This window comes from Erythrolamprus reginae, chromosome 3 (genome assembly GCF_031021105.1).
Source record: "Erythrolamprus reginae isolate rEryReg1 chromosome 3, rEryReg1.hap1, whole genome shotgun sequence".
NCBI classification, from domain to species: Eukaryota; Metazoa; Chordata; class Lepidosauria; order Squamata; family Dipsadidae; genus Erythrolamprus; species Erythrolamprus reginae.
Genome location: NC_091952.1, coordinates 110,793,493 through 110,816,100, shown reverse-complemented (window position 1 = coordinate 110,816,100; position 22,608 = coordinate 110,793,493). Strand labels below are relative to the sequence as shown.

General features: G+C 42.7%; 1 pseudogene; it reads right to left on the bottom strand.

Moving 5' to 3' along the window:
* Nucleotides 1-43: 43 nt before the first annotated feature.
* Nucleotides 44-21,198, bottom strand: LOC139165377 (mucolipin-3-like; annotated as a pseudogene).
* Nucleotides 21,199-22,608: the final 1,410 nt, after the last annotated feature.

The window sequence follows — 22,608 nt, the reverse complement described above, 5'->3', positions numbered from 1 at the left end:
CTCTTAGCAGCCAACTTAATTTAATATTGAAGAAACCAAGCTGTCAGATGATGCAACTGTCACCCAGGCCTTCAGTCACCAACCTTTTACAACAACAGAAAATATTTATAGGACTCTCCTCTTCTAATCTGTATCTTCCAGAGTTTGGCAGGTCTTTGCACTGGGCTATGAATGAATGAAGTTCTGTCTCTTAAATTTTTAAAGAGGGGTGAGGAAAAAAAGGAAAGGTCAGGTTTCTCCTGGTGAGTTAGAAGCCATTAAATAAGTAGAAAAGTGAGGTTCTTGCACCCTATTTCTCATCCACCTTCCCCCAAGTTTCCACATGAGATTGTGAAATTAGGGTAGATTTGTAATCTGCATTTTATCTGTCTTTAAGCTCTTTAAGCTCTGGTAGAAATGACAGGGGAACACAACTTTGAGCCTCAGGATTCCAGGCAGACTCTAGTAGCCTTGGAGGAAATATTCAGATGTCTTCCAAATGATGCTGCCAAATTATACTTTTTCATATGAGAGAAGAGGAAAATGCTGAAATCAAAGAGCAAAGCCATCTTCTCTGGCCCCTTGTGATTTACATGGATACATCCATTCAGTTTTATTGCCCAGGAATGGTAAGAAAGTGATATGGTTCTGCCATCTTCCAGGATGGGTTTTCAACCTCCCACAGCACTAGATTTTTTTCAACTTCTGATATGAAAGCTAACCAGAGCCAAATCTGCTTTGTCAAATCGTACGTTAGCTACCTGAAGATGCTGATGTCTACTAAGGCAATAATTAAATAATAGAGAGGGAGCAAGGCCTTTGAAATATGGTGCTGGGGAAGTCTTCTGCGAGTCCCTTGGATTGCAAGGCGATTAAATCGGTCAGTCCTAGATATCAATCCTGACTGCCCTTTAAAAGGCCAGATGCTGCAGATAAAACTCAAATACTTTAGCCACCTAATGAGAAGGAAGGACTCACTGGAGAAGAGCCTAATGCTGGGAGAGATTGAGGGCAAAGGAATAAGGGGATGATAGAGCAGTGTTTCCCAACCTCTTTTGAGCCACGGCACATTATTCATATTTTCAAAATCCTGGGGAACACTGAACGGGGGCGGGGCGGGCGGGGAGGCTAAAGAAAAGTTTGGACAAAAAAAATATCTCTTCCTCCATTTCACTCTATTTCTCCCTCCCTCTTTCTCTCTCTTCCTTCCTTCCCTTCTTTCTCTCTCTCCATCCCTCTTTCTTCCTCTCTTTTTTGCTCTCTTTCTCTCTCCCTCCTTCCCTCCCTCTATGTGTTTCTCTCTCCCTTGCTCTCTCTCTGCCTCTCTTGCTATCTCTGTTTCATTATCTCTCTTTCTTTCTCTCTCTTTCTCTGTCTCTCTTGCTATGTCTCTTTCTTTCTCTCTCTGTATCTCTTTCTCTCTCTTTCTCTGTCTCTCTCTCTGTCTCTCTTGCTATCTCTTTCTCTCTCTCTCTGTCTCTCTTTCTCTCTCTTGCTATCTCTCTTTCTCTCTCTTTGTCTCTCTCTCTGTCTCTCTTGCTATCTCTCTCTCTCTCTCTCTTGCTATCTCTTTCTCTCTCTCTCTCTCTCTCTTGCTATATCTTTCTTTCTTTTTCTCTCTCTCTCTTGCTATGTCTCTCTTTCTCTCTCTCTTGGGCTGGAGGGGCGCGGGGGGGGCTAAAGAAAAGTTTGGACAAAAAAATTCTCTTCCTCCATTTCACTCTATTTCTCCCTCCCTCTTTCCTCCCTCTCTCTTTCCAATGTATCTCTCCCTCCCTCTTTCCTTTCTATCTCTCCCTCCCTCCCTCTTTCCTCCCTCCCACTTTCCTTTCTATCTCTTTCCTTTCTATCTCTCCCTCCCTCTTTCCTCGCTCTCTCTTTCCTTTCTATCTCTTTCCTTTCTATCTCTCCCTCCCTCCCTCTTTCCTCCCTCCCTCTTTCCTTTCTATCTCTTTCCTTTCTATCTCTCCCTCCCTCTTTCCTCCCTCCCTCTTTCCTTTCTATCTCTCCCTCCCTCTTTCCTTTCTATCTTTCTCTCCATCCCTCAGCGGCGGCAAAGAAGAAGGAAGGCAGGCTGCAGAGGGCACCGAGGACAAGAGCGCTCGCTCGCTCCCTCGCCCTCTGACTTCCCTCCCTCGCTGCTGAATGGACGAGCGCGGGCACGAGCGCGCATGCGGGCCCGCTGCAAGAAGGGGTTTTTTTGCTTTTTTTCCCTTCCCCCGCCTCACGGGAGAGAGAGAGAGAGAAAGAGCAGCGCCCTGTCGGTTCCGAGCGCAGCCAGGGAAAGCGGCCTCGAGCCGAGTGTGAACTGCGGGATGCGGCAAAGGACTCCTTGCCAACCAAAAAAGGGGGGGTGGCGAAGGCAAAGCCTGGGAGGCAGGGAAGGGAAGAGTGGGAGACCCCCAGACAGAACGGCTGAGGGGAAGGAAAGACGGAAGGTGGGAGGGATTGAGAAGCAAAGCCAGGGAGGGCTGAGAGAATAGGGGAGTGGCGCGCACGAGAGAGGGGCGGGGCGGGCATTCCCGAAACGGACGGAGAAAGCCCTCTCTCACAGCAAAAGCGCTCCCAGCCAGGGGGCTGTGAGAGAGGGCTTTCTCCATCCATTTCGGGAAAGCCTGCCCCGCCCCTCTCGCAGCATCCTGGCTAGGAGCGCTTTCGTCCCGAGGAGCTGCAGCCGCAGCTGCCGCGAGAGAGGTTGCGCCCCAAGGCAGAGGGCGGCGGAGGAGGAGAGGGGGCAGGTCGGGCGGGCGGGGGGCAAGGCCGAGAGGCCAGGAGCGCGAGGGGGCCGAAGGCACCATGGAGAGGCAGGGGCGGCCGCAGCTTCCTTCTACTGCCCGCACCTCCCCGCCCCACCCAGCTGGAGCTTCCCTAGGAGCTTTGTGGCACACCTCACTGTGTCTCGCGGCACACCAGTTGGGATACGCTGTGATAGAGAATGAGGTGGCTGGATGGAGTCACTGAAGCAGTCAGCGTGAGATTTAATTGACTTCATGGAATTAGGAATTGTGTTGAATTAAATATCCTTGTAATTCAATATAAACATAAATTAACTTAAAATCTTGTCTTGCTCTTGGGGTCTTCTCATGTCAGTATTGCAAGAAGAGTGCTTGAGGGCTTTTTATATATTTTTTGTCTTTAGGGCCTACAGAGGATATTAGGAAGTTGGAGCACCCAAACTCTCTTCTGAAGAGATTCCCTCATATTATAGGCAATGGGAAGGGAAAAACAACTGTTATCATAGTACATGTCCTCTTGCCCAAGGGAAATTAAACATAGTAGTTCAGATTAAAATAGAGTTGGGAAATTAAGCAATATGTTATAGCCTTAAACTTCAGTCTTGGTTGTTCTAAAGAACTTGCTCAGTTCTTTAGAACCAGATAAACCATGCTAACAAAAAAACATTAAATACAAAAAAATTATCACTCAGCTTTGGAATAAATCGAACAGATGGCCTGTGATTTGGATGCATTATGCGCAGGCCAAGCCCACCCCAGTTCCGCAAAGGGGGGAAACATCGCAATACATCATATGAAGGTAACATGACTGTGAGTTTGACATAAACATGATCACACTGCATCATGATGTCATCATGCAAATGGCCCTTTTTTGCTTACTTGCAGTAAATATGAACTTATCAAGCTCTGTGTCATTTGTATGATGATGCCATGATGTTATGCTGAATTCTTGCAAAGGTGTAGAATATCTCTGTTTGCACAAGAGACTAATGAAATGAACAAAATCATTTGATATTCAGAAAATTATTTCAGAACTTTTGGAAATTCACATTTCAAAAATTAAACGTAACATCCTATAGTGATGTTTATGTACCTTCACTGTTTCATACGTGTCTGTAATTAAGGCAATGAAGAGACTCAGGACCATGTAGATAAAGAGGCTAATGAAAGAGTAGAGGTAGATCCGGCTGAACAGCCACACCAGGTAGCTTTTCTGTTGCATTTTTGCAAAAGTAGCAAACATGTAGCGAAAAGATATTCAGAAATCATATTCAAGGTATGGAACTAGAAGAGAACAAATATTCAGGAACAAACAGACAAAAGAAAAGAAAATTATTTCCATTTTTGCTCAAGTTGTTTAAAAAATATTGGTCAAATACAGTAAACTGCAAATAAATGTTACATGTTTTACTCAATACCAGCCCTTGAAAATCTCTGGATATTACAATATTTTATTAATGTGCATCAATACCTCAGATAATGCAGAATATATACCTATACGTGACAATTCTGGTGATCATGTATAGTTACATAACTAAAGTGATAAACTGGCCCTTTCAGATATCTTGGCAGCGTGCTCATTTTGTTAACATTTGCGCAAGACCCTTCAGATACAAAACTAGATGACAAACATCCAAGTCACAGTACCTTAGCATGATATGGGCCCAGCACAATCCAGCCACAGAAACAATAACCCAGATAGATCATAGCCGCACAGGAGCAAAATTGAATGACATTGGGCAATGCTGCACGGAGAGTCAAAATAAGCAGCTGAAAAACAAGGCCCAAGAAAAACCCAGAGATGCTCATTAGACTTTCCAAAGATATTCAGCATTGCCAGGTAATAACAGAAAAGAATACCAAGAGCATGAATGTTCCAGAAGATCCTTACATTATATTTCTTAAAGAAGCTGAGGTAGCGGATCACTCCAAGCCACACAAGCATGGTGGAAGTTCCTAACAGGATACTGCAGACATCATAGCTTGTCAGACTCTATATGAAGATTAAGATGATGTTCAATAAATTACACTAACGGAATTTCAGGTGGGGTGCCCATAAAAAAGGACCTTTTATATTCATTTTAACTCTTGGGGATACCATAATTTCTTTTCTTTTGACACTGAGATGGGTGACATAAAGTTTTGCTAGATTAGGAGACCTTTCTTGGGAGGTGAGTAAACCTTATTCCATTAAAAAGAAATGGGCTAAAAATGTCAGGGCTGTTTCCTGGTGGACAAAGAGGACAAATGCATTACACAGCAAATTAATAGACTTTTGATGATATGCACAGATACTGCTCATTTCTAATTTCTAATGATATTACCATGGATAGGTAAAATATACAGCTAGAAAAATGCCTTCTCTGGAGCAGCAGTTTTCTCAACGTGACCATTTTCCCCAGTTGAAGACTCAAGTGAACTATAAAAATAACAAAATTCAGGTTGGTCAATAAGATTTCAATTGGGACTTGCAAAACTAGAACACAGGCGATCTAATCAGCATTCAAGTCACTTACCTTAGCTTGTATCTCCATCTTTAATGTAGAACCAACTATGGTAAGAAGGTCACTAACGATGATCATGATATACCATCCATTGACAAATTCTACTAGATCAGAGAAAGATACTTCTTTCTTATAGTGATGTTGAAAAAAAGTCACAAATTCCTAGGATACGTGAGAGGGCAAGAAAAGAGAAATTGCTATTGAAAAGCTGCAATTAAATTTATTAAGAGATACTGACAACCATAAGCTTACCCTTTGTAGATAAATTCCTTTAATTACAGATCGTGTGCAGAGAATCAGTAATGCAAGACATGTCAGTATGACAAAACCATCAAAGATCATCATATAATGGGTATTCTTCTGTACTGGGAAAAAAAGATTGATAAGATTGAGTCTTCGGAGAGGGGCGGCATACAAATCCAAATAATAAATAAATAAATAAAAATAAATATTTGTCTATGCATAATAGTTAACCTGATACTCTCATAGAACACCTACTCATTTGTGTCTGAGGGGAAATTTTCTTCGTGAAATTGCCTTGAGAGAGTGCTAATAATGGAGAAGAGGCCTCCATCTTACTTAATTTTTCAATACAGGGAGAGGTGGATAATTAAAGGATTCAAATCCATCAAAAAGAATGAATGCCTCACACTTTTGGTAGTCTAAAGAGGACCCCTCCTCCCTCAAGTTGTGTACTTATTTGCACTTGGGGCAAATTTCCCATTGTGGGGAATTCCATTCTAATATACTGTAAATCAGAAGTGAAATTCAGCAGGTTCTGACAGATTCTGGAGAACCAGTAGTGGAAATTTTGACTAATTAGGAGAACCGGCAAATACCATCTCTGGCTGGCCCCAGAGTGGGGTGGGAATGAAGATTTTGCAGTATCCTTCCTTGCCACGCCCACCAAACCTCACCCACCAAACTGGTAGGGAAAAATTTTGAATTTCGCCAGTACTGTAAATATTAACCATATAGAAAGAGACTTTTTTTAAGGACTATAGGTGAAATGATGTAACACACATTCAAATTGCGTGCTCAGTTGACAAGCATACTTTAAAAAATATAGTTACTGCAGATTATAGCAAATACTGTATTTAACTTCATGCATCACTAAGCCTTCAATAAAACCTAATAAGCACTAAATAAATAATAACAAAAGTATGTTTTTTAAGCTTACTTGATCCAGAAACATGCCAGTCTTTACATTCTTGATGGAAATATCATTGTCTAGGCTTATTTTAATTCTTCCACTATGAGCTTTGTTATCAAAGAGTATCTGTAGATATTGTGGAGATGGAATTGATGCTATTATTCTTATTTCTAAACACTCGTTAGTTCAGATAGAATCTGAATAATTTATGCCAAATGCTTGGTAATAAAATCAAAATCTATATCTATCTATCTATCTTTCTATCTACCTACCTACCTACCTACCTACCCATCATCCATCTATTTATCTATCTTTCTACTATTCTTCTCAAAAAAGCCATAAAGTCTTATAGTTAACTTGAAGTATAACTTTGAAGTAGTGATGCCATATAAAAAGCATGTTTTGTAGAAAACAGAAAATGCTTGGGATTAGTTTAGTTCTGTCATTGTACCATTCTCCCCCAAATCTAAGCAGTTTAAAAATAAAGTGGAGAAATAGAATAAAGGAAGACTATATCTAATAACCCTCGAACAAAACTTAACAAGAGAACATTGACCCAATGTCCTCATCTTTTTAATATTGTTTCAGAAATATTTCTATTCTTATCACTATTTGGGTTTTATTGCACCTTTCCATCTGAGGAGTATTCAAGTTGACCGCCAGCCACAGTCAACCAAAAATAAATAGAAACAAATTTTAAAATGTACAATACAATTACGTATAAGCAAAAGTATTAATATTATTGTTAATATTGTTGTCGAAAAACTAATACTATACAGAATTATGTTTTGAACTTAACTAAAAGGAGAATAGGTGAGTTACCGTGAGAATTAGTGTGAAATGCAGGACACACACACACACAAACAAACACACAAAGAATAGGTGATTTACCAAATGGGTATTTGCAGCTGTGGGCAGGCAAATCTCTGGTAGCAATAAATCATTGGTGCCTGCCTCTTGATTAGCTCCAGCGTTATCATTTCACTTCATTCTCTACTTCTAAGTTGCTAATGTATATACTGCAATAGTCCACTTTAAGAAGAAGCTGACACAATCTAGGCCAGTGATGGGCAACCTTTTGAGCTTGGTGTGTCAAAATTCGCCAAAAAACCGAGCATAACTCGGGTGGTGTGTCACCTTGAGAAAAAAACCAGAGGATCAGGAGCGGTCCCAGCTACGTCTTTTTTTTCACTCCCCTCCTCCTTCCACACGTTTTGCAGTCATGGCATTGTGGAAAGAATGAAGGAAGGAAGGAAGGAAGGAAGGAGAGAGAAGAAGCATGCAACACAGTTACTACTTGGGAGAGAAAGAGGGGGGGGAGAGAAAAAAAAACTAAGGAACACCCCCGAGTCAGCCTTTCTATGCTTTGATTTGAATTAGGGTTAGTTAGGATGTAAAGCTTTGGGGTCTCACTTTCAGGTGCCTCCAGCCCAGCTTGTGGTGCATTGTGGGGGAGAAAAGGCCCCTTTTATTTTCTCTCTTTTTTTTTTTGCTGCAGTCAAAATATCAATTCATCCGAGACTGCGCCCTGGGCAGCACAGAACTGGGGTTTACTTTTGAGTAATGTGCATAGGATGACACCGCGATCTGTTCAACCCACTCGATCTACTTGAACTTCTCAATCTACTTGATCTCCTCAAACCTTTCCCCCCTCCTCGTCCCCACCCCTTCCGGCATGTGCTTTTATTTAGAGGGGGGTTGTAAAAATCTAGTTCCGAGCCGCCAAAGGAGGAAGCAAATGGTGCGACGTCCACGCACTTCTTTTTTCGGACTCTCTTTTTTGCAAGCCCAGCATGGTTTTTTAATTACAAATTAATAACCCCTCATCCTTTACATTTAAACCGGTAAGGGTTTACCTTAGCACCGTCTCCTGCAACAGCTATAAGAGGAAACAGCGCCTTGAGCAGGACTCCGCCGAGGGGTTCCAACTATTATTATGACTACAGCAGCAACTGCTGCTGCTGCTGCTACCTTACTTCCGGGTTTGCAAACTCAGGACCAGACCCATCTCAGCGGAGGGATTTCAATTTTTCTCTTCTGCCCTCCTCAATGCGATCGACCCAAGGGGAGGGGACACCGCGCGCTGCTCGTGGAGGGAATGAAGCGAAGGAGGGGAGGGGAGGTTGGAGTAGATTTCCTGGCGGAGCAATATTTGTTTACGGGATGAGCAGTTTAATGTAAGCAACGTAGGACCCCTGGGTAAATAGCCCTGGGAGTGAAATTAAAATTGCAACCGGCGCGATTTTTTTTTAATCGGTGCAAAACAAAATTAAGGGGAGAGGAAAAATAATAATAATAATTGCGCTTGCTGTACCTGCTTGCAGTCGGTGGGAAATTGGAAAGCAGGGAGATTTGCATCTTGGCCACTCCCTAAAGCTCCCCGTTTCTCCGGCGGCCGCGTGTCACCGAAAATGGCTACGCGTGTCAGTGCTGACACGTGTGTCATAGGTTCGCCATCACTGATCTAGGCCCATTCTCCCATCCCAAACCTGCCCTTCAGAAAATGACTAATTACAAGTCTTCATCATTTCATTTTTTTTTTACTTGCTTCCTAGTTTATCTGTACATAAACAACCAAACTCAGAAAGTTCCAAGGACTCCATCTTTGTACTTACTGTTAGTGTGAAATCATAGCAGTCTGGGAGTTCATGTTGTCGAATGGTCTGGAGATTAATGGCCTTCAGTTTGAATGTGAGTGTCAGAGTTACAAGTCTAGAGCTTTATTTCACCATTACCAAAAATATTCAAGAATGCCAGCAACTTTTATTTCTCCTCACCTCTGGAAGTCCAAAGTAAAATTGAAAGGAGTCTTCCTCAGTGTCCCATTTTCCAGAGGTAGTATTGGCTCCACATAAAGACACTCTGTGGGAAGACAGATGCTTTACGGCAGAGGTCCCCAACCGCCGGTCCGCGGACCGGGACCGGGCCGTTGGGGTTTTCCAGCCGGTCCGCGGCGGCGCTGCCCTCCGGCAGAAGACATTATGCAGAACAGGGTGGGGCGTCGGGCAGGGCGGGGAGAATCAGGAGGCTGGGCGAGCCTGAGCAGAGCGCAGGCTTGCCCACACGCTGCCTTTGGCAGCACAAGCGTGCTTGTCCGGCCGGGGAAGAATCGCCCCGGCCGGATGTCAGTTTCAGCTGGGGGGAGGGCGAGAACACCGCCTCCCAGCTGGGCGAGCCTGCGCCGCCGCCGTCCGTGCCTCGGTTCCGTAGCTCCGCCTCACAGCTGATCACCCTGCTGCCGCTGCTGAGAGAAAAAAAGAGAGAGGGGGGAAGAGAAAGAGATAGCAACAGAGGGAGAGAGGGGGGGTTAGCAACAGAGGGACAGAGAGAAAGAGAGAGGGGGATAGCAACAGAGGGAGAAAGAGAAGGAGAGAGAAAGAGAGAGGGAGAGGGGGGGCAGAAAGAGAAAGAAAGAGATAGCAAGAGAGGGAGAGAGAGAAAGAGAGGGGGGATAGCAACAGAGGGAGAGAGAGAGAAAGAGAGAGGGAGAGAGGGGGAAAGAAAGAGAGAAAGAGATAGCAAGAGAGGGAGAGAGAGAAGAGAGAGGGAGAGAAAGAGATGGCAAGAGAGGAGAGAGCGAGGGAGAGAGGGGAGACAGAAAGAGAGAGAAAGAGAGAGGGGGAGAGAGAGAGAAAGAGAGGGAGAGGGAGAAAGAGAGAGGGAGAGAGGGGGGAGAAAGAGAGAGAAAGAGATAGCAAGAGAGGGAGGGAGAGAAAGAGAGAGGGAGAGAGGGGGAGAGAAAGAGATAGCAAGAGAGGGAGAGAGAGAAAGAGAGAGGGAGAGAAAGAGATGGCAAGAGAGGGAGAGAGAGAGGGGAGACAGAAAGAGAGAGAAAGAGAGAGGGGGAGAGAGAGAGAAAGAGAGGGAGAGGGAGAAAGAGAGAGGGAGAGAGGGGGAGAAAGAGAGAGAAAGAGATAGCAAGAGAGGGAGGGAGAGAAAGAGAGAGGGAGAGGGGGAGAGAAAGAGATAGCAAGAGAGGGAGAGAGAGAAAGAGAGAGGGAGAGAAAGAGATGGCAAGAGAGGGGAGAGAGAGAGGGAGAGAGGGAGACAGAAAGAGAGAGAAAGAGAGAGGGGGAGAGAGAGAGAAAGAGAGGGAGAGGGAGAAAGAGAGAGGGAGAGAGGGGGAGAAAGAGAGAGAAAGAGATAGCAAGAGAGGGAGGGAGAGAAAGAGAGAGGGAGAGAGGGGGAGAGAAAGAGATAGCAAGAGAGGGAGAGAGAGAAAGAGAGAGGGAGAGAAAGAGCTGGCAAGAGAGGGAGAGAGAGAGGGGAGACAGAAAAAGAGAGAAAGAGAGAGGGGGAGAGAGAGAGAAAGAGAGGGAGAGGGAGAAAGAGAGAGGGAGAGAGGGGGAGAAAGAGAGAGAAAGAGATAGCAAGAGAGGGAGGGAGAGAAAGAGAGAGGGAGAGGGGGAGAGAAAGAGATAGCAAGAGAGGGAGAGAGAGAGAAAGAGAGGAGAGAGGGGGAGAGAGAGAGAAAGAGAGGGAGAAGAGAAATGGAGAGGGGGGAGAGTGAGAAAGAGAGGGAGAGGGAGAAAGAGAGAGAGGGAGAGAGAGAAAGAGAGAGGGAGAGGGGGGAGAGATAGCAAGAGAGGGAGAGAGGGAGAGAGGGGGAGAGAGGGGGAGAGAAAGAGAGAGGGAGAGAGAGAGAGGAGATAAAGGAAGAGGAGAGATAGAAAGGAAGAGAGAGAAAGAAAGAGGGATAGAAAGAGAGTGAGAGATGCTCAGTGAGCCTTTCTTTGAAGTTGCCTTTCTTTCTTTCTTTCTCTCTTTCTTTTGCTCTCTTGCTCTTTCATTCTTTTTTCTCTCTTGCTTTCTTTCTTTCTTTTTCTTCTCTCCTTCCCTCCTTCCATTTCTTTCATTCCCCCTCTCTATTTTTATTTCTCTTTCATTCTTTCTTTCTTTCTTTCTTTCTCTTTTTCTTTCTCTTTACCTTCCTTCCTCTATTTCTTCTTTTCTTTCTCCTTCCTACCGTCTTCCCTCCCTCCCTTCCTTCAGTCTTCCTCTCTTACTCTCCCCTTTCATAAGTTTCCTTGCTTCCTTCCTCTGTTCCTGTCCCTTCCCCCTTTCTTTCTTTCTTTCTTTCTTTCCTTCCGTCCTCCATTTCTTGCTTTCCTTTTCCTTCCTCCCTTCTTTCCTCCCTCATTCCCTTCTTTCACTCCTTCCTCTCTTACTCTCCCTTTCACCCCTCCCCAAAGAAGGTAATTTCATACATAATTGGTATGTCGCCAAAATAAAGTAGTTTTAAAATGGCGGGGAGGGGCCCCCCAGACACTTAGGCTGTATGGGGCCCCAAAATTCCTGATGGCGGCCCTGGCTCCACCCCTCCATAACCCCACCCCCATATGACCAAAGCCCCCCCCCCACCGGGCCATGGAAAACAGGTCTAGCTTAAAGCCGGTCCTGGTGCAAAAAAGGTTGGGGACCTCTGCTTTACGGCATATAGAAAATGCTCAATATTTAATAAGATGAGGAAGACAGAAAATCAGTAATAAGGAAATTAAATCCAGTCTGGTCACTCGTAGTCTTATCTAAATAATACGAGATGTAAAATCTTTCTTCATACTTGCAAGAAAAAAGCAGCTATGTTTTTTCATTAATTTAATGCATATATTTACTGAACTTCTGCCTTATGGGAATTCTTATTTGATAAAGAATCCCTGGAAATATCTGCTTGTTAAAAATAAACCCAATTTTATACTTGCATACATATATCAGAAAAGACCCTCAATCTTTCAACAGTCCTTTGATACCTTTCAAACCCAAGAGGGTTAAGCTAAGGTATCCTTACACAATTCAGCTTTTGGTATTGTTTGGAAATGTTGTGCACATATGTTTACTACATTAGTTCGCTAAGAGATTATTTATGTCACTATTTCTAAACTCCAAAAATAAGTCACAATGCTTCTGAATTCTCATAACAGACACTACCAATAATTCTATATGTTCAGTACTCAATATTCATGTTGAACAGTTAAGACTGTCCACTCAATTTATTCACAAAGTTTCAAAGGCCAGTAGAGTCAGCCAATATATTTCGGTATTTGCCTAAAGCACATAAACATGATGGCTCAGGCAGATAAGCTAACTGGATTTGTAAGTGCATTGTAAGGTGACATTTTCTTCAATACTTCAGGGCAAAACTAAGAGCGCAAAATAATCCACACAGCAAACATTTATGTCATCCAACAGGTTACTAATGCTTTCTATCACATGTCTACAGTCTGAGGGCACTGCCTCACTTTTCCTAATAGTAAAGTTCACCCTGAACCTGAATCACCAATTAGTGTTGGTGATGTTTGCAATGTTGAGTTGCAAGACCCTTTTGTGGATGAGGGACATCAATTGCTTCAATTTTGATTATACTACAGCAGTGATTTTCAATCTTTTTTTGAGCCGCGGCACATTTTTTACATTTACAAAACCATGGGGCACATTGGGGGTGGGGGCAGCTAAAAAAAGTTTGGACAAAAAAATTCTCTCTCTTCCTCCCTCTTTCTCTCCCTTCCTCTTTTTTCTCTCTCTCTCCATCCCTCCTTCTTTCGCTCTTCCTTCTTTCCTCTTTTTTACTCTCTTTCTCTCTCCCTCTATCTTCTCTCTCCCACCTTTCCTCCCTCTCTTTCTCTCTCTCTCTCTTGCTTTCTTTCTTTCTCTCTCTTGCTCTCTCTCTTGCTTGCTTTCTCTCTTGTTCTCTTTCTCTCTCTCTTGCTTTCTTTTTCTCTCTCTCTTTCTCTCTCTCTCTTTCTTTCTCTCTTGTTTTCTTTCTCTCTCTTTCTTTCTCTCAGTCTTGTTTTCTTTCTCTGTCTGAGCTTCACGGCACACCTGACCATGTCTCGCGGCACACTAGTGTGCCACGGCACACTGGTTGAAAAACACTGTACTACAGTATCTTGCAAGTAGATGCACCTTAACTCTGTTCAATAATTACCAGTATGAAGAACCTGCTTCAGATACAATAAAGTCAACACACTGGGCTATGAGTGAGCCATTTTTATCAGCAGGGTATCAGGCCACTTGGAAACTAAACCACGTACACCCTAAAGGTGCTTTTTTAAAGAGGCACCTGGACTTTCTGGTTTTTCTTTGAAGATGTTCTGTTTCTCATCCATGAAGCTTCTTCAGCTCAGAGTTGAAGAAGCTTATTGGATGAGAAGCAAAACATCTTCAAAGAAAAACCAGAAAGTCCAGTTACTTTTTGAAAAAGCACCTTCAGGACAACCATAACCTGGATGACTGAGAATCTCCATAGATATAAACAATGTACAGCTATATGGAATATATTAGGTCTGACGGAAGCTGACATCATTTGAGTGAAATGGGGCAAGGAATTAAATGAAGCACCACTACTGCAGTTTTTCATGACTTAAACAAGACTCTAATGTACAAGTAGTCCTCACTTACTAATCACAGTTACTAAGTGATATAGTCATAAAGTGAAACATCACACGATAGTTCCACTGCAGTCATTAACCAAATCACCTCAGGTCGTTAAGCAAAATGGCATGTGACTTTTGTGACTTCCTGCCATTTTCCACAATGATTCTGCTTGTTGGAAACAAGCTGAGAAGGTAACAATGGATGTTGCAATAGCTGCAAGTTCAGGGATTGGTCTTAAATATACCTTTTCACTGTTGTCGTAACTCTGAACTATTACTGAATGAAGCAATTGCTAAGTGAGGACTATCTGCAGTAGTTGAATTTCTTCCTGTACAAATAAAATATCTGAAGTGTCTACCCATTATATTGTAATGATACTGGAAATTACTATGTGTTTGCTTTTAAACACTATGACTTTGCTCAAGTTGTCTCTCTTTCTGACCTCTGCCCACCCCACTCTCATTCTCCTTTCTCTCTCACACACAGAAACAATCTATCTGATTTGAGTCGTTCAGTATATCACCAGTTTCAATTTCTGGGTCAATATCGAAAGTGTCATTTCCAGGGCTGATAATTCCTCTCTTGTAGAAGTACTGACATATTGCCATGGGCATCTCTTCTGATCCTTTCTTTTCGTAGGCGTGATTTTCAAACGAATTAGCACGCAGCTGTAAGAACTAAGCGACAAGGTACAACCAGTTAATGGAGCGGCCTGATAATGAAAACTGAACTAATTGGAGACGCAAGAGAATGTCTGCGATGGAACATACTGCTTTTCAGATTTATTGATCTCATGAATAGAATTACAAAGATTAAGGTTCAAATAAAACTTGGTCAAATGGATTCAGTCATAGAAAACCTCATTTTTATGGGCCAATTGCCTGTGTTACCTTTATCTCATGAGGTTATTATGGAATTAAAAGGTCTGCATCTCTTGCCTCATTAGAGCCAATGCAAGCTCTATGGTATAGGAAACCAATGTGATTTTCCTTCCATTCATATCTGTTTACATATAATGACTTGGCCTTTTTCAAGCTTATTTTAGGTTCAGTGTACAATGTTTTATAAAATACTAGATGAAAACCCAGCGCTACACAGGTATTTATAGACGTCAAAGCATTTGTCTGACAGGGAGCCATTGAGAAGGGTCTTTTTGCCCCCTACTCCCATGCCTATCACCCCTGTCCTCCCCCTTCCCCCTCCCATGCGATCTTCTTTCCCGCTCTTTCTACAATCTTGGCACTTTGCCCCAAATCCACCAGGGGGCATTGTCTGCCTCTGACAGGGAGTCATTGAGAGGGGCCTTTCTTCCCCCTACCCCCATGCCCATCACCCCTGTCCTGTCCCTCCCCGCTCCAATGCACTCCTCTTTCCCACCCTTTCTACAATCATGGCACTTTGGCCCACCTTCTGTCAAGAGAAGGGAATATCAGGTGCTTTCCCATTGGTCCAGTGGAGGGCGAATGTCATGGCTGGCTTTCCAGAGGAAGCTGTGACAGAAGTGACATCACAGACAATGTCCACTCTAGGACGCTGCACTCGCTCTCATTAATGGCCCAGGTGTTTCAGAGTTATGCTGGAACACATATATACACTAAGGGGTGCTAGGGTGTCTTACTCCCACAGTATTTGTTTCCAGAGGGTAAATCATCTGTGTACCAAGTTTGTTTAAAATTGCTTGAGCCATTCCAGACTTATGCTGGAACATACAGCCGATAGATAGATAGATGGATGGATGGATGGATGGATGGATGGATGGATGGATAGATAGATAGATAGATAGATAGATAGATAGATAGATAGATAGATAGATAGATAGATAGATATTACCTGGTTTATTGCAAAAGAGATCTGGTCATAGACCTCTGTTTGCGTGTACACTGCATAGGTGTCATCCATGCTGTCCATATAGCCTTTCAGGAATAGATGCTTAAAGGATACCATGTTTTCTTCTTTAAATGTAACCACCATTTGATTGCTTAACCCAAAAACTACAAGCTGAAAATATCAATAGAAAGGGAATTCTTCAGCTAAAATACTCAAAAAGTCCATTCTGACCACAAATATATTAAATTTTTTAATTGATGGAGTATTCGTAGCTACCGTATCTTTCAGAGTATAAGACACACTGGAGTGTAAGACGCGCCTTAGTTTCGGTATTCATCTGGCTAGTATCAGGTATTCATCTGGCTAGTGTTCTTAGTCAATTCAGCTTCAACACATTATTTTATCCTCTGGTTAGGGCTGAAAAAGCCTTTTTCAGAGGGGGTAGGAATGAAAGCAAGCCTGCAAAGACTTAGGGCTGGAAAAAACCTTCTTCGGAGGGCATAGGAAGCAGAGAACATTGTCAGCACCTTGCTAGGGCTGTGGAAAAAAGCTTTGAAAAAGTAACATTCAAAGTATAAGTCACACCCAAATTTTCAGCCTCTTTTAGGGAGGAAAAGGGTGCCTCTTATCTGTATATTTTGAAAATTTACCACCATTCCCTACTCATTCTCTTGGTAGTTTCATTTTACTCTGAGAGTGTGAAAGGTAAATAAATCAGGAATTGAACATATAGGGAAAAAAAGCTGGGTACCATCCCTCTGATTTTATAACTTTTATTTTCATTCAGTGGTCAAAGACTCCTCCTATATTTATGTAACTGTATTCTTGTTATACTTATAATTTAGCCCAGTTCAATATCATGACTATTTTATTCTTTTTGATCTTGGATCTGGTTTGCTGAATAAAAACATAATATAATATTAGTATAGTTCATATTGGACATTTTCATACTATATTCTGAACACACAGATTTCCTTATAGTTGGTGAACAATGAGCATTTAATTAGTAGAAGGCTGAAGAGTGACATATATAATAATAAAATGAAACTGCAGGTGTAATCTTGATATTGTTCATTGTCTCCACTTGACTAATAGCTTATTCTGTTCATTACCCCAATCCAGCATCCATCAAATATTTGGACTAAAAGTTCTATAATTCCTTAACGAGATAGCTATGTTAGCTGGCACTTATGAAAGTTCTTTTGCAACACAGATGGAGAACATATGATGAAGATACATATAACATTATTAAATTTGTCAATACTAAATACTTGACAAAAATATTTTCTTCCAAAATATTCAGTGTGTAAGAACACAGGTAATTTCAATACTTACAGATGGTGCTTGATTTACAATCACAATTATGACCAACATTTCTCTTTGCTAAAGAAGGCAATTATTACATGAGTTGTACCTGATTTTATTTAAAAAAATGGGGGGGGGGCATGGTTTTTAAATGAATCACTGCAGTAATTTATTGAATTATGCGGTTGCTAAATAAATCCAGCTTTCCCTATTGACTTTGCTTGTTGGAATGACTTTGTTGGAAGCCAGCTGGAAAGGCTGCAAATGCAGGTCACATGTTTCTAGGATGCTGCAACCATCATTAGTATATGCTGGCTGTCAAGCGCCCAAATTCTAATCATATGACCATGCCATTGTAACTTTAGACAGTTGCTAAACAAATGGTTATAAGTCGAGGACTGCCTGTATTAAGGTCTGAAAGTTTCAAATACCAACCGTACAGATGGTTCTAAAAACACAAGTCTCTAAAGAAGCAGTAAATCAGAGGTTGACACTCAACTGGCTATAATTTCTTGAATTTATATAGCAGTAGCTAAAAATGTGTAAGTAATAATTGTACTGCAGCTGTGTATCTCACCTGGATAGTGAGCATAGCTATTTTCAGAATTTGTATACCCAGCTTCCACGGTTTCCTTCCTCGGGCCCAGAATTTTTCACAGGAATTCATAAAGAAAAATTTAAGTTTTCTTCTTAACTGATCTTCCAGAAGCTGGTACATTGATGCATGATGTTTTACACTGTATAAGTGTGCATCATCCTGAGTACTGCAGCTGCCTACAAGCAGGATTTTCCATTGCTGGAACAGAAAAAAACATTAGCAATATTGGAATGATTAACCAAAAATGCTATGCATGTATTTGTGAGCATATCTAAAACTCAAGGTGTGATTGTCTCCTTTAACAATGAGAGTTTCAACTCCAAACTACAAGTATTACAGCACCTTCCATGCCAACGTATAGCTCATCGATGTTATTTCATCAACTAATCACAGCAGTGAAAAAGATATTAACAGTGAAGAAAAATGAGTTCTCCCATAGTTCTCATGTTCCTATCACAGAAAGCACTATTTTTGGAACCAAACATAAGGAGGTTTTTTCCATAAACACATTATTTTGTTTATCAGTTTTCCTGTTAAGATTTTACAGGATATTGTTTCAAGAGTTATTTCTCAAAAAAATCTTCCACATTTCTCCCATCCTCCCCCTCTCTTACGTGCACATTTATCCTTGGCTCGTGCTTGATTTCTGCACCATCATAAAATGGCTGAGAATCACGGCTTCTGAATGGTCTAGAAGTCCAATAATGAATAACTGTGGGTTCTTTAAGACGTGTATTATATGGAACTCCATTCTATGTCTTACCGTCATACAGATCACACTTTCAGAGAAAAGTCACAGAACCAATTTTTAAATCCAATTCCTTGAAATGCTGTGAGCTAGGAAACTTTAGCACATTGAGGGAGTTCCATAAACTTCCTGGGCTTTTTAGTATTAGGAACCCTAGAAATTACAATATATTCTGTTTGCTCTTAGAGTACAGATGTCACAGAATCTGCTTAAACTTCCTTCTAGTTCTATTGACCCTCTAGTTCCACAGAAGGCATGTGAATTATTTAGTTCTGTATTTGCAACATTGACCTTAATGTACAGTATTACAAATTGTTGGTAGAGGACAACAACAATGTTAAAAGCCGGTGTGGCTCCATTCCAAAATAAGTGTGCTCAGAGGCAGGTCTCTCATCTGAAAAATGGAGCTTTCTTCCATTCATGTCTGGGTAGAAAGACAATAGATAGGAAGTAGATCCACTGTGAGAATGAAGACAAGATATTATCAACATCTTCAATACTGAAGATACCAGAAAACCAGATTAACTAAATTCAAAGAATTTATTATTGAGAATTGTATGATGCTCAAGAAATATAATTGCATTACTGGTATTGCTATGAAAAACAAAAGAAGCAATATTTGGGGAACAGATTCCTGTGCATACGAAGGACAAAGAAGCTCACTTCCCTTATCTTTCCCTCCTCTTCCCTGGTCCAGGATCTATATTATATGTGGCAGATTCCTCAATTCATCTCTTTCTCTTTCAAAAAGCACCAAAGCACAGTTGATATATTAAGATAAATGGGAGGAAAATCATTGTTATCTCATTTGACACTGGCATTTAAACGGGACATAATGTTGTGCTCATTCTAAAGCAGTACAAAAATATTTTCATATATAAATTATTTTGTGGGACCTATCATATTTGTACAAGGTGACTATCTATTCCACAGGATTATTAATGTCATATAGATCCTGTAATACAGTCAGCCCAATAGAGATGCTCATAATCTCACAAGATACAGTAAAACCCATGCAAAACCAAATTATTGATATAAATGTTGCAGTCAACTTATCAAATATAATGCTAAACATTCTCTTTATTGACTTCAATTGCCAAATCAGAGCCAGAGGAAGTAAATGTATGCATAGAGCTCATTAGTGAATATACAGTCCATTTTTGGTATCATCATTTGAAAGTAATACGCCGCCTCCGAACTGATTTAACTGTTGCTCATAAAATCATACATCACAATGTACTCCATTGACAACTACTTCACCTTTAACAACAACAACGCAAGAGCATGCAATAGATACAAACTAAATGTAAATCGCTCCAAACTAGACTGCAGAAAATACAATTTCAGCACTAGAGTGGCCTGGAATTCACTACCGGACTCTGTTGTTTCTTCCCCCAATCCCAAAATCTTCAACCTTACATTATCTACAATAGACTTCTCCCCTTTTCTAAGAGTGCATGAGTGCCTACCGTTCCTGTCCTAATGTCTCTTTATCTTTTCTATCTCTACTTTATACTTATATTATGTTAAACATACTACAATACAATACTATATTTGTATGATAAATAAAATAAAATAAAACAAACAAATAAATAAATAAATAAAATAATCAGAATTCAGAAAAATTTTCAAAGAACGGGAAGGCAATAATATACCGGTAATCAAATCCTTGAGTTGAATTTTATTCCTGATGACAACATAGGTAGATTCATAAAGTGGGTTTTTTTGCGGGGGTGGAGGGCTACAATCAGTGAAGGGCTACCAAACTTTTTACTACCACACTGTGGGCGTTGTTTATGCAGGACGCCCTGCATTTTCTTTCATCATCTTTCAGTGCAAATTGGATGTTCTGGGATGGAGCTCCATTTTGCTACCCCACTGCATCTCCCCACCTCCCAGTCCGGGCAGTAGCCCACCCCTGGCTACAATATGGAAATGGTCTTGCCATTGCCTTCTAGGATTTTTTTTCAGCTAGTCTACACATGAGATCCTTCACAGACCAAGTGTTTCTAAGTGCTAAATACAAGTACGCCCTACTCCACTGTTCATGTAGACAAGATTTGTTGAAATTTTGATTTAGTTGGCCAGATTTTTCAATTCAATACAATTAGTATATTTTTCATGTATTTATTAGGTTTGTGTTTAGGAAGTTCAGAGTTTGTTTATAAATTAAATTAGAGTGGTAGATTTAGCTGGCCATCTATGGTTTGTCAACACTACTATATGAGTCTCTCATAGAAGCAGAATCTAAATTTCTGACACTGTCTCAATATTAGCCACTGATGATTATATCATACCCTATAACTAAAATCCATTTCAAAAAACTGAACTGTTCCAAGCTAAAATTAAAAAGCCAGATGAATTTGAAAAAGGGGCTATGATTAACTTGCACCAATCAGCTGAAGTTAAAAACAAAGTTCTAGAAAGCTTTTGTTCATTCACTTAGATATGCAAGTACAGTATTTTAACTTTTTCCACAATTTTGAAAATTATTCAACTATCCTTCAAATAAAAAATAGCCTCCAGAAAGATGTGGATTTTTATTCTTTGTAGTTATTCAGCATCATCACGTTTGTGGGAATGATAAATAGCCATGATTCATCTGCATAACCAATAACATCGTGTCATTCATTAAAATGATTTCAAAGAAAGGTCATATAAAATTAACATTACCTCTATAAGGCAACAATAATTCCATAACAATTTTAATCTGAATGGAAGGAACAAATTTTAGCATCATCCAGAGTTTTTTTTAAATTTAAGAACTCTCTAACTTCTCCAGTTGAAGAAACTTAACACCATTTACCTAAAAAGAAATCTACTGTACAAAGAAAGGGCACATAGATTTAATATTACCTCCACAATAAACATACGACAGCAATACATTCATATAACTTTCATATTAGCGCCGGCGGACTTACCCGCCGGCAGCATTTGCAGAAGGGCCGGGAAGACAACGGGCTCCTGGCGGCCGCCATCTTGGGTCTCGGGCGAAGTCTCGCGAGACGAGACTTCGCCCGAGAGTCAGGCCAACAAGGCCTGACTGCTGATTGGTCCGAGCGGGGCTTGCCTGCCCTATATAAGGGCGTGCAGGCCCAGGCTGAGGCTTTTCGCCCGGAATATCAGCCACGAGCAGACATTCGGCTGAGTTCTGCTTGTGGCAGCCATTTTGGAGCGGCCTCGTGTTGCGGCCACCATTTTGTGGCACCTCAGTTCGGCGAAAAGGCCTTTGCAGAGCTCACGGCGGCAGCGGAGAGCTTCTGAGCGCGTCGGCGCTGGTGGTCTTTGGTCCCCCTCGGGCTCGAGGGGGAGTGGTGAAACGCTCCCGGCTGGGAAGGGGCATTGTTGGGGCCCTGCCCAGGGTTGGGGGGGGGTTTGGCCTCTGGGACACCTGCGGCCACTGGGGGGGGGTGCCCCGTAGTAGGGTTCTTCTGCCCCAGGGTGTTCAGTCAGCGGGGCCTTCCCCTGGTAGGGCCTGTGGCCTTAGTGCGGGGGATTTGGGGTTAGTGTTTCCTTTACCACATTGCATTGGTAGTAGGTGGGATGGCCCCGAAGAAGAGGCAAGCCAGGGCCCCTCCGGCCCAACCAGCGGTACGGCCTAGGAGGGTTCTTAGGCCTTCGGCCCGAGCTTGGGCCAACATGGAGGGGCCCCCTGGTGTGGTCCCATAAGAGGGGGTGGTGGGATTTCTGCCCACTGCCCCTCACCCTGATGTTTCTCCCTCTCTTTCTTGGGCCAGGGTCCTGGAGAGGCTGGATGAATTGGAGAGGTGGCGGTCTGGATCGGGCCCGGGCGGGCTCCCCCCGGCTGCATCGGCGGCCTGGGGCAGGGATCCTGAAGAAGAGGTCACCCAGGCCGGGCAGATGGCCCAGACCTGGCAGATGGCCCAGGCCGGGCAGATGGCCCAGGCCGGGCAGATGGCCCAGGCCGGGCAGATGGCGACATTCCAGGGCCCTGCTCGGATGGGCCCCCCGTGGATGTCTTCAGCCCTGTATGGGGCAGGTGAGGTTGCACCACACTTAGCCACCACATCGCTCCTCCCCCTACCGGGTTCAGGGTTCAACCCGCCTGGTTTGGGGAGTGGCGCTAGTTTTATGGGGTCCACTTCTGGCACATGTGGTCAGGTTTGGGCTCCGCTGGCCCCACCGGGGGTAGTTTTCCCACCAGGACCTGGGGCAGGGGGTTGGGTCCCTCCAGCACCCGCTATTATGCCCCCGCCCCCTTTGGTGTATCCACCAGGGCTAGGCGTGCTGGGAACGGGGGCCTCCACCGTGTGGGACCCGTTCGCCAGCATCAAGCCTGGGGCTATCCCATGTGGGCTACCAGCCACTCCCTTGGGGTACCACCTCCACCCCTCGGTGAAGGAGGCGATTTGGCAGGGGGAGTATAT